Here is an 8,154-nt window from a genome sequence, read left to right as displayed (position 1 = left end):
CTGCCTTCTACGGGAATTGTGAACAATTTTGACGCGTTCTAACTAAATAAAAATATCCCGCAAAGGTAATTGACAACTCCGTGAAACGTGCTGACGCACTTGACCGTGAGTAGTTACTTCGTTCAACAATCAATCCTGTCTTGAAATAGTAAACTAAGTTGGTTTTAACCTACTAGGCCTTGCTCTCTAATGTAACAGGTGTTCTAAGGAGACATACAACATCCTGATGCAAAGTGACCGCCTAAAAGATATATTCTGGGAGCCGCGCTGAACTGTATTAAGACGTGCTAAAAATATGCGTGACATTTTAACTGCTTCGAAAACCACCCGTCCCAATTTTACTGGCTGTGCACCATGCAATAAATCCCGCTGTAAAATCTGTTCCAAAATATCCTCAGGTGGTCAAAATTACTACGTAGCTCTCCACAACGGCTTCTCTTTCTTTCTTTCTTTCTTTCTTTCTTTCTTTCTTTCTTTCTTTCTTTCTTTCTTTCTTTCTTTCTTTCTTTCTTTCTTTCTTTCTTTCTTTCTTTCTTTCTTTCTTTCTTTCTTTCTTTCTTTCTTTCTTTCTTTCTTTCTTTCTTTCTTTCCACTTTCACTCCCACCTTCTCTCTTCCCTTACGGCGTAGTTCAGGTGTCCACAGAAACAAGTTTGTCAGATACTGCGCCTTTCCCTTCCTGTGAACCAATTAAAAAAATTGTGACGCCGTAAGAAGAAAACAAAATAGTTGGTTTTGGCAGTGGACATTAAAGGTGCATTTGAATATTTGAATGTAGTCACAAAGGGATCTTGGATGTTCTGGTTGGTTGGTTCAAAGTAAGGGAAAGGCGTAGTATCTATCACACTTGCTCTGTGGACACCTGAACCGCGCCGTAAGGGAAGGGAGGAAGGTGGGAGTGAAAGTGCAAAGAGAGAAAGGGGAGTCGTAGTGGAGGGCTGCGGAGTAATTTCGACCACCTGGGGATCTTTAACGTGCGCTGACATCGCACAGCACACGGACGCCACTTCGTTTCGCCTCCATCGAAACTCAGCCGCCGAGGTCGGGTTCGAACCCTCCGGCACAGTGGTCGGGCGTCTTACCACTGCGCCACCCAGGCGCAAACACGAATTGTGGAACCAGAGTCTCCGAGTACGTTCGGAGCTTTCCGAGTGACCGGATGGCCGAAATCAAGATTGGTAACATATAAACAGAAACTTTCCCCCGCCCAATAAAGGGACGCCTCAAGGAGCAGTCATTTCGCCCACGCTCTTCAACGTGGCAGTCATTGGCCTGGCGAGGCTCCTGAAGAAGTTGGAAGGCATACAGCACGCTATGTGCGCGGATGACGTCACCATCCGGACGACCACAAGATCACTCGGGGAGAAGGAAGTAAAATGTCAAGAAGCAGCATCTGTCATAAAAGAATATCTAATACAGAGGGGCTTGGAGTACTCATCAGGGAAATTAGAACTGATCAGATTTTGGCGAAGGAAGGGCAACCGCTCTGTTCCCACAGACCACGGCCACAAGCTCTAGATGCGGCTCCAAGGAGAGACCGTGCCCGAAAAGACAACCGTGAGAATCCTGAGGATGTGGCTCTAATCGAATCAAAGGTGCCAAGACACTCTAAACTTGCTTAAGACCTCGACCCAGCAGGTTGCCCGAATGATAGCGCGGGTGACCAGCAAAAAGATGGGGAGAAAGGAGCCGGACAGATTAGCTTTAAGCAAGGTGTAGTTAGTTAGACCGTAGGCCTTTGAGAAATCCGATAACGTGCTTAGCACGTTATATTTGCTCTCGAAGGACTGTAAGATAATTTCCTGTTTTAGTAACGCGTTGTCATTTGAAGGAACCTCAGCAAATATGAATAAAAATGATGTTAAAGTATTGTGCTGTGCATAAAAATGGGTAATTCGTTCTTCCAACGTTTTTTGGGTGCCCTAAGAAAAATCTGAAAAGATCCATCCGGCACATTATCTAGTGCCGATGCCATAAACTTATGCGCTTTGAAGGCGGCACGGAATATCCGCTCAGAAAATATTATGTTTCCAATGTGCTGCAACAAAGGCGCTAAAATATCAATGTATATATAAGTGGTCGAACAGCAAGTCATCATCATTGAAGCTTCCAATCTATTTCAGAGATTAGAATACTTATTTATTAATAAACATATATACTTAATCGCCTTCAGGTGACATCAGATTGCCTGGTTTGTACTTGTTGCACCGGTTGTCAAGTTAATGGAGCTTGCTTCTACGCGATTTGTTTTCGTTCTTTTTTATTTTTATAAGGATTAAAATCTTTTGAATGTCTTTTGTCTTTAGGAAGGGCTCTAAGAAATTGTGTTTTTCTTACACATAGAAACGTGATGCAGGACTTCAGCGTAAATTGGGGTCACTTTTACACGTACATAAAAAGGCTGAAGCTAATTAATAAATTTTTTTAAGAATAGGTCATATGCCTCAGCACAATTTTTCGCTTTCCGATCATTATTTTAAGCTGCTGACAAGAAGAAAAGCTTCATTGCTGCGTCATTTGTCACTGAATATTGTTACTGAGTTTCTGTTTCTTTTGACTAGAGCGAACATTATGTGACAGTGTAACTCATTTGATGTCGTCTCAGATACGGGCGCAGAAAGCTATTAAATGGTCAATAATCTAACAGAAGTGTTCGTAAACTATTAAAAAAAAAATTTCATAATTTTCACCAAGGGGTCAGTTTACTATCCAAAGGTACCAAATGGGCATATTATCTTCAGAATTACTTTGTTATACCGGATGTGACCTCTGTACGTGCGCTAGAAGTTTTGCAACGAAAATATGTTTTCGCGGCTGTACTATCTGGAGGACGAGGTGCAATTCTGCAAATACAACATACCCCCTACAAAAATAAGTAGGTAATTCGTGTATTTATTTAATTAGCGAACAAAATGAAGCAGTCTGCTTCTTACCTGGTGTCCGCCGTAGCCCCTAGTCTAGCCTCAGGGCTAAAATATTGTAAAGTCGGTTACCGTTGTGACAATGTAAAGTCGGTTACCGTTGTATAAAATTTTCTATCTTCTAAAAAATTATCCCCGGCAATTTCATCTTCGGCTGGCAAGTAAAAAAAATCGCAGTATAAATATAATTTTCAGGCGAAGTCACAAGCGCCATTTTTGTGGGCACAGACAGGCCTCTGCAGTGGACGCAAGAAGCGGTTGCCAATAAATGGATCAGGAAAACGCCCAAGAGGCCGCCGCGCTTTGTAGAACCAAAGGTGACAACTGCTGTGACGTGTGACTATTCGTGGAGAGTGTCTGGAAACTGCCCGGCCTTGTTTGCGATAACGTTTCACCTCCAGCTCCTGTGCAGGGTCTGTCCTCTGCTATGGCAGATTATATGACTGGTATTTCATCACTTTTTTCTTGCATGGCTGTAGACGCTTTCTTTACAAACACCGATTCCACAGCTCTGCATTAGTCATGTTTCTATGAATGCCAATCTTTCTACTGAACAATTCTTTCGCATAACTTAAGAGGAGTTAAGGCAGGACCATCGTGTTATCAGCAAAATATTGTAGAACATCGTGCATTCTAATCACAGTTAGGCCTCTTCCTGTCGTACAGCTTCAGGGCACATGCATATGTAGCAGGCAATACGTCATACACAGTAAAATCAGCCTATATTACTCTAATCGGGGTATGTATTTTGCACTCTTTATATTGTAGTTTCTTCCTAAACAACATTAGCAATCTTGTATATTTTGCATGCTGGATGTTATAAGGTGTATTGTATACAGGTTGGTGTTCCTTCGAAAGAAAGACCCGTACTGGCTTTCAATAGGCCATGAGTTTTGTGATACTAATAAGTCACGTTTACCGTCTTCATTCCTGGTAATACTTTCTTCATTAGTTTTAGTTTTGCATAAGATATTATCATTTAGGTGATAACGAGTATGTGGATGTTTATTGTATTATGATAGCATCTTCTCGTGTTTAAATTTGTTTAAAATTTCTCAGGAGCTTGATTGTTTTCCCGATGCTAACAGTATTCCCCATCTTGGTATCTTGAGCGGAGACCGCCATTTTGCCGAAGGATGATTTTCTTTTCATCGCATGAACTCTTACCCTTTCTCCTAGAGTTTCTAGGTTTTATTCATTACATATCTGATCGCCCAACTTAGCCCTATTGATCTTTTTTGTGACAAGTCTCCCCTGTTGATTCTATTGATTGTACATGAAACAAACAAGTTGTTTAGAAGTATTATTTAGAATTTCGGTTTGAAGCTTTTCTTTCTTTTTTTCTGCCATTAGAGCATTATTGTGAAACAGGATTGATAGATTTTTGACGCCATAATTTTAAAGGCCCCGTTTTTCAGAAAAGTCTGAATTGTGAGCAGTAAGCATTATTGCCGTCGTCAGCGGAAAATCACGAGCTTGACACTCGCATGTTGGTCGTTGGCCGGTGACCTGAACGAACAGGGATTGGTCGGTGCATTGTGTGGCGTCACGAGGCCACATGACGTGGCAGGAGCTGTCAGCTCAGGTATCTGTTTTTTTTTTTTTTTTTGGATGGTAGTTTGGAGGGCAGTATGTGAATCGAACCCAGCACCCTTGGATCCTGAGTCCGACACGCTACACCTGGAGCATGCAGGAACGGTAATATCGCTCGGTTAATCTCAGCGTTTAAACCAATGCCGAGTTATTTTCTACATAATGTGGCAGTTGAAGAGTGTATGCTGATGATTACGAGTGAATAGGGATGTGTGTATACATTAAAAGGCAGAGGGGCCGGCCGGAAAGGGGTATACCTGGCCTCCTACTTTGCACTGAGGAAAGCGAAGAGGATACGAAAGAGGATCGTGATGTGGTGATAAGAGGTATGAAAATATTGAAGGGAAGTAAGTGAGGCACAAATTAAAGGATGAGTGACTGAGTTGCAAATTGCATGTACGCGAGAGAAATCTGCAGATGGGAGCCATTAACACGCCTTACCCTTTAAGGTGGAGCCTAAGTGTCCCAAAATTTTGTGACTCCCTTTTCCTCTCCCAAAAATGAAACAGGGAATCAGTGGTGGTCTCGGCGCATGAGACAAGCAGAACACGACAACAGGCTCATTTATCGTGATCATTTTTTGATCTTCTGTGCATTGTCGGATGGTACTGTGATGCAGAGCGGTAGCAGTATAGTTGCAATGACACTATAGGCATACTAGTAGGAAAAGATCCTCATCTCATTATTACTTCTGTCAATTCACAAAAGTACATTTGTCTCCAAGCTCGTTTTCGGACGCAGCTGTCGGCGCAAGCTTTTTCTGTCCACTTTCATACTTTGCCTTATGACAGCTGCGAAAAGCACCGCACTGGCCTTCCTTCATTTAATTTTGGTAGCCTCCATCCATCTATTACAACTCTGTAAAATTAGGACTGAATTCAGCTCAATTATGGCGAGGCTGACACAAGTTATAGCAATCATGGTGAGACTGACACACGAGATTTAGTAAAACTCTCCATTCTTTTCTGATCGGCGTCAGCGTTTCCAAAGTTTACTTTTCCGGTTGCGATATTTTAAACGGTGCATTGCTTCAACTCGACGTTATGAGCAGAATTACAACTTTTTTTTTTTCGTTTGGTTCTACATGCTAATATGTGTAATAATGTGACAGTCTGTAGGCCATGTCAAATAGCGGTAGGAGCCTCGTCAAGCTACTGCATTTGTAGCTTTTTGTTCCTACCCTAGCATTCCTTTTTCTGCTCATCAGGATAAAAATTCTGAATAAAGTTGATTTGATTTGATTATTTCTCACTTATCTTTATTACTCTCTCGAGACGTAAATAACTTTTTGTTATTAGTTTCCAGGCAGATATCAATTGTTTTCCGGGCTTTGATCGTTTCCGCTGAGCTGAAGATGAGAATTTATACATTGTAACTATTAAATACCAAGAGAAAATAAAATAAAATTTTCTTTGGCAATTTGCTTTGCGGTTCAATGCAGTGCTCGTTAGCACTGCATGAACCATGCATGCAGTGCCTCCATATGGCGAATGTAATCGGGAGCCCTGAACGCTGGTTTTCCTGGTTATATACTTCGGTACGTAAATCACATTGCGCGCGCGACATATTTAGTTCAGTTGCCAACCGTAAAGTAGGGGACAGACTAAAGTTTGATTCTCTGTACGAGAGATTGCTTCTCGGGTATAAATCTGTCTAGAATTTTTCATCAGTTCGAAATTATTGTTTTCCCGATGATAACAACATTCGCCTGCTTCGTATCCAGAGCGGGGACCGCAAATTCGCTGATAGATTAGTTTCTCTTCATCGCATGAAATCTTACCTTTCTCGTATTGTTTCTAGGTCTTATCGATTATATATCTGCTTATATTGCCTAACTTAGTCCCATCGATATATTTTTTGGAAAGTCTTCTCTGGTGATTTGTTTATCGGGTTTGGAAAAAACAAGTTGCTTAAAAGTATTGTGGAATTTCTGATTGAAGCTTTTCTTTTTTCAGAGTTAGGAGAAATAGTTGTAAAGCAGGATTTATAGATTTTGATGAGATAATGTTAAAGGTCCAGTTTCACAGAAAATTTTGTATAGTAGGCGTGTTGACATTATTGCAGTTGTGAGCAAAAAACCACAAGCATGGCGCTCGCATGTGGTGCTTGGCCAATGACATGGCCGGACAGTGATTGTACGGTGGATTGTGTGACGTCAAGAGGCCACATAATGAAGCAGGAGCTGCCAACTCAGGTAGATTCTTTAGATGGCATGTTGGAAGACAAAATGGGAGTCGAACCCAGCAACCTTGGATCTTGGGTCAGACACGCTACAACCGGGGCACTCAAGAACGTTCGGATGACTTGGGTAAACCGAACCTTTACACAAATGACTAGTTGCCTTTCACACAGTATGGTAATTTACAAGTGTGTGCCGATCAGAAAGAGTGAATAGAGATATTTAGATGTGTTTGTTCATTAAAAAAACTGAGGTCGACCAGAAACTGGAATACCTGGCTGCAACAGGATGGTGACGTGATGAGAAGATATATTGTAAGGGGCTGCAAAGAAGATGAAGATGCGCTAGGGAAGAAGAAGGAGGAAGTGCCGCTCGCTGAGCCAGAGACTACTGATTGCTGATACGGTGTTCCAGACGCCCCGTTTTCGATGAAGGCTTTCAGCGCAACAATATGAAAATATTCGAATGGTGTAACTAAGGCACAAATTAAAGGCTGGGTGATTGATTTCGAAACTGCATGCAAGCGGGCAAAATCTGCAGACGGGAGCCATTAACAATGTCACGTCCAACCCTGCAATGCGGAACCAAGGTGTTCCGAAATTTTGTAACTCTTTTCTCCAGTGGTTTTGAGTGCATGAGACAAGCAGAACAAGGCAAGAAGTTCATTTCTCGTGATCCGTTTTGTACTCTTTTTTGCATATATCACATAGCAACATGGAATGTAAGATCTATGACGCAAGGTAAACTGAATGTCGTCAAGCGAGAAATGGACAGATTGAACATTGACATCTTGGGTACCAGCGAGCTCAAGTGGACCGGAATGGGAGAATTTAACTCCGGCGACCATTATGTCTTTTATTGTGGGCACGAGTTCAAGAGAAGGAATGGGGTCGCTCTCATTGTAAACAGAAGAATGGGCAAAGCAGTGCTAGGGTACAACCCCAAAAACGCCCGAATGATTTCACTTCGGATCCAAGGTCCCCCTTTCAACATAACAGTTATCCAAGTCTATGCACTAACCACTACTGCTGAAGAAGCTGACGTTGAGAGATTTTATGCGACCTGCAATGTCTTTTAGACCGCGCTCCATCATCAGACGTCGTTTTTCTCATAGGAGACTGGAATGCTAAGGTCGGGAGTGAAGAAATATCTGGAATTACAGGCAAGTTCGGTCTTGGTGAGCCAAATGAAGCTGGGCAGAGGCTAGTAGAGTTTTGTCAAGAAAACAACCTGACCATAGCAAATACTCATTTTCAACAGCACAAGAGGCGCCTGTAGACATGGACTTCACCGGACGGTCTGTACAGGAATCAGATCGATTATATTCCTTGCCGGCAGAGATGGAGAAGCGCTATACAAGCAGTAAAATTAAGGCCTGGGGCCGATTGTGGCACCGATCATCAACTTCTTGTTGCTAAAATTAAGCTTCGATTGAGGAAAACGCAGAAAAATAGAAGGCCTT

This window comes from Amblyomma maculatum, chromosome 10, assembly GCF_055883805.1.
Source record: "Amblyomma maculatum isolate TAMU_Amacu chromosome 10, ASM5588380v1, whole genome shotgun sequence".
Lineage (NCBI taxonomy): Eukaryota > Metazoa > Arthropoda > Arachnida > Ixodida > Ixodidae > Amblyomma > Amblyomma maculatum.
Note: the sequence above shows the minus strand (reverse complement) of the source record.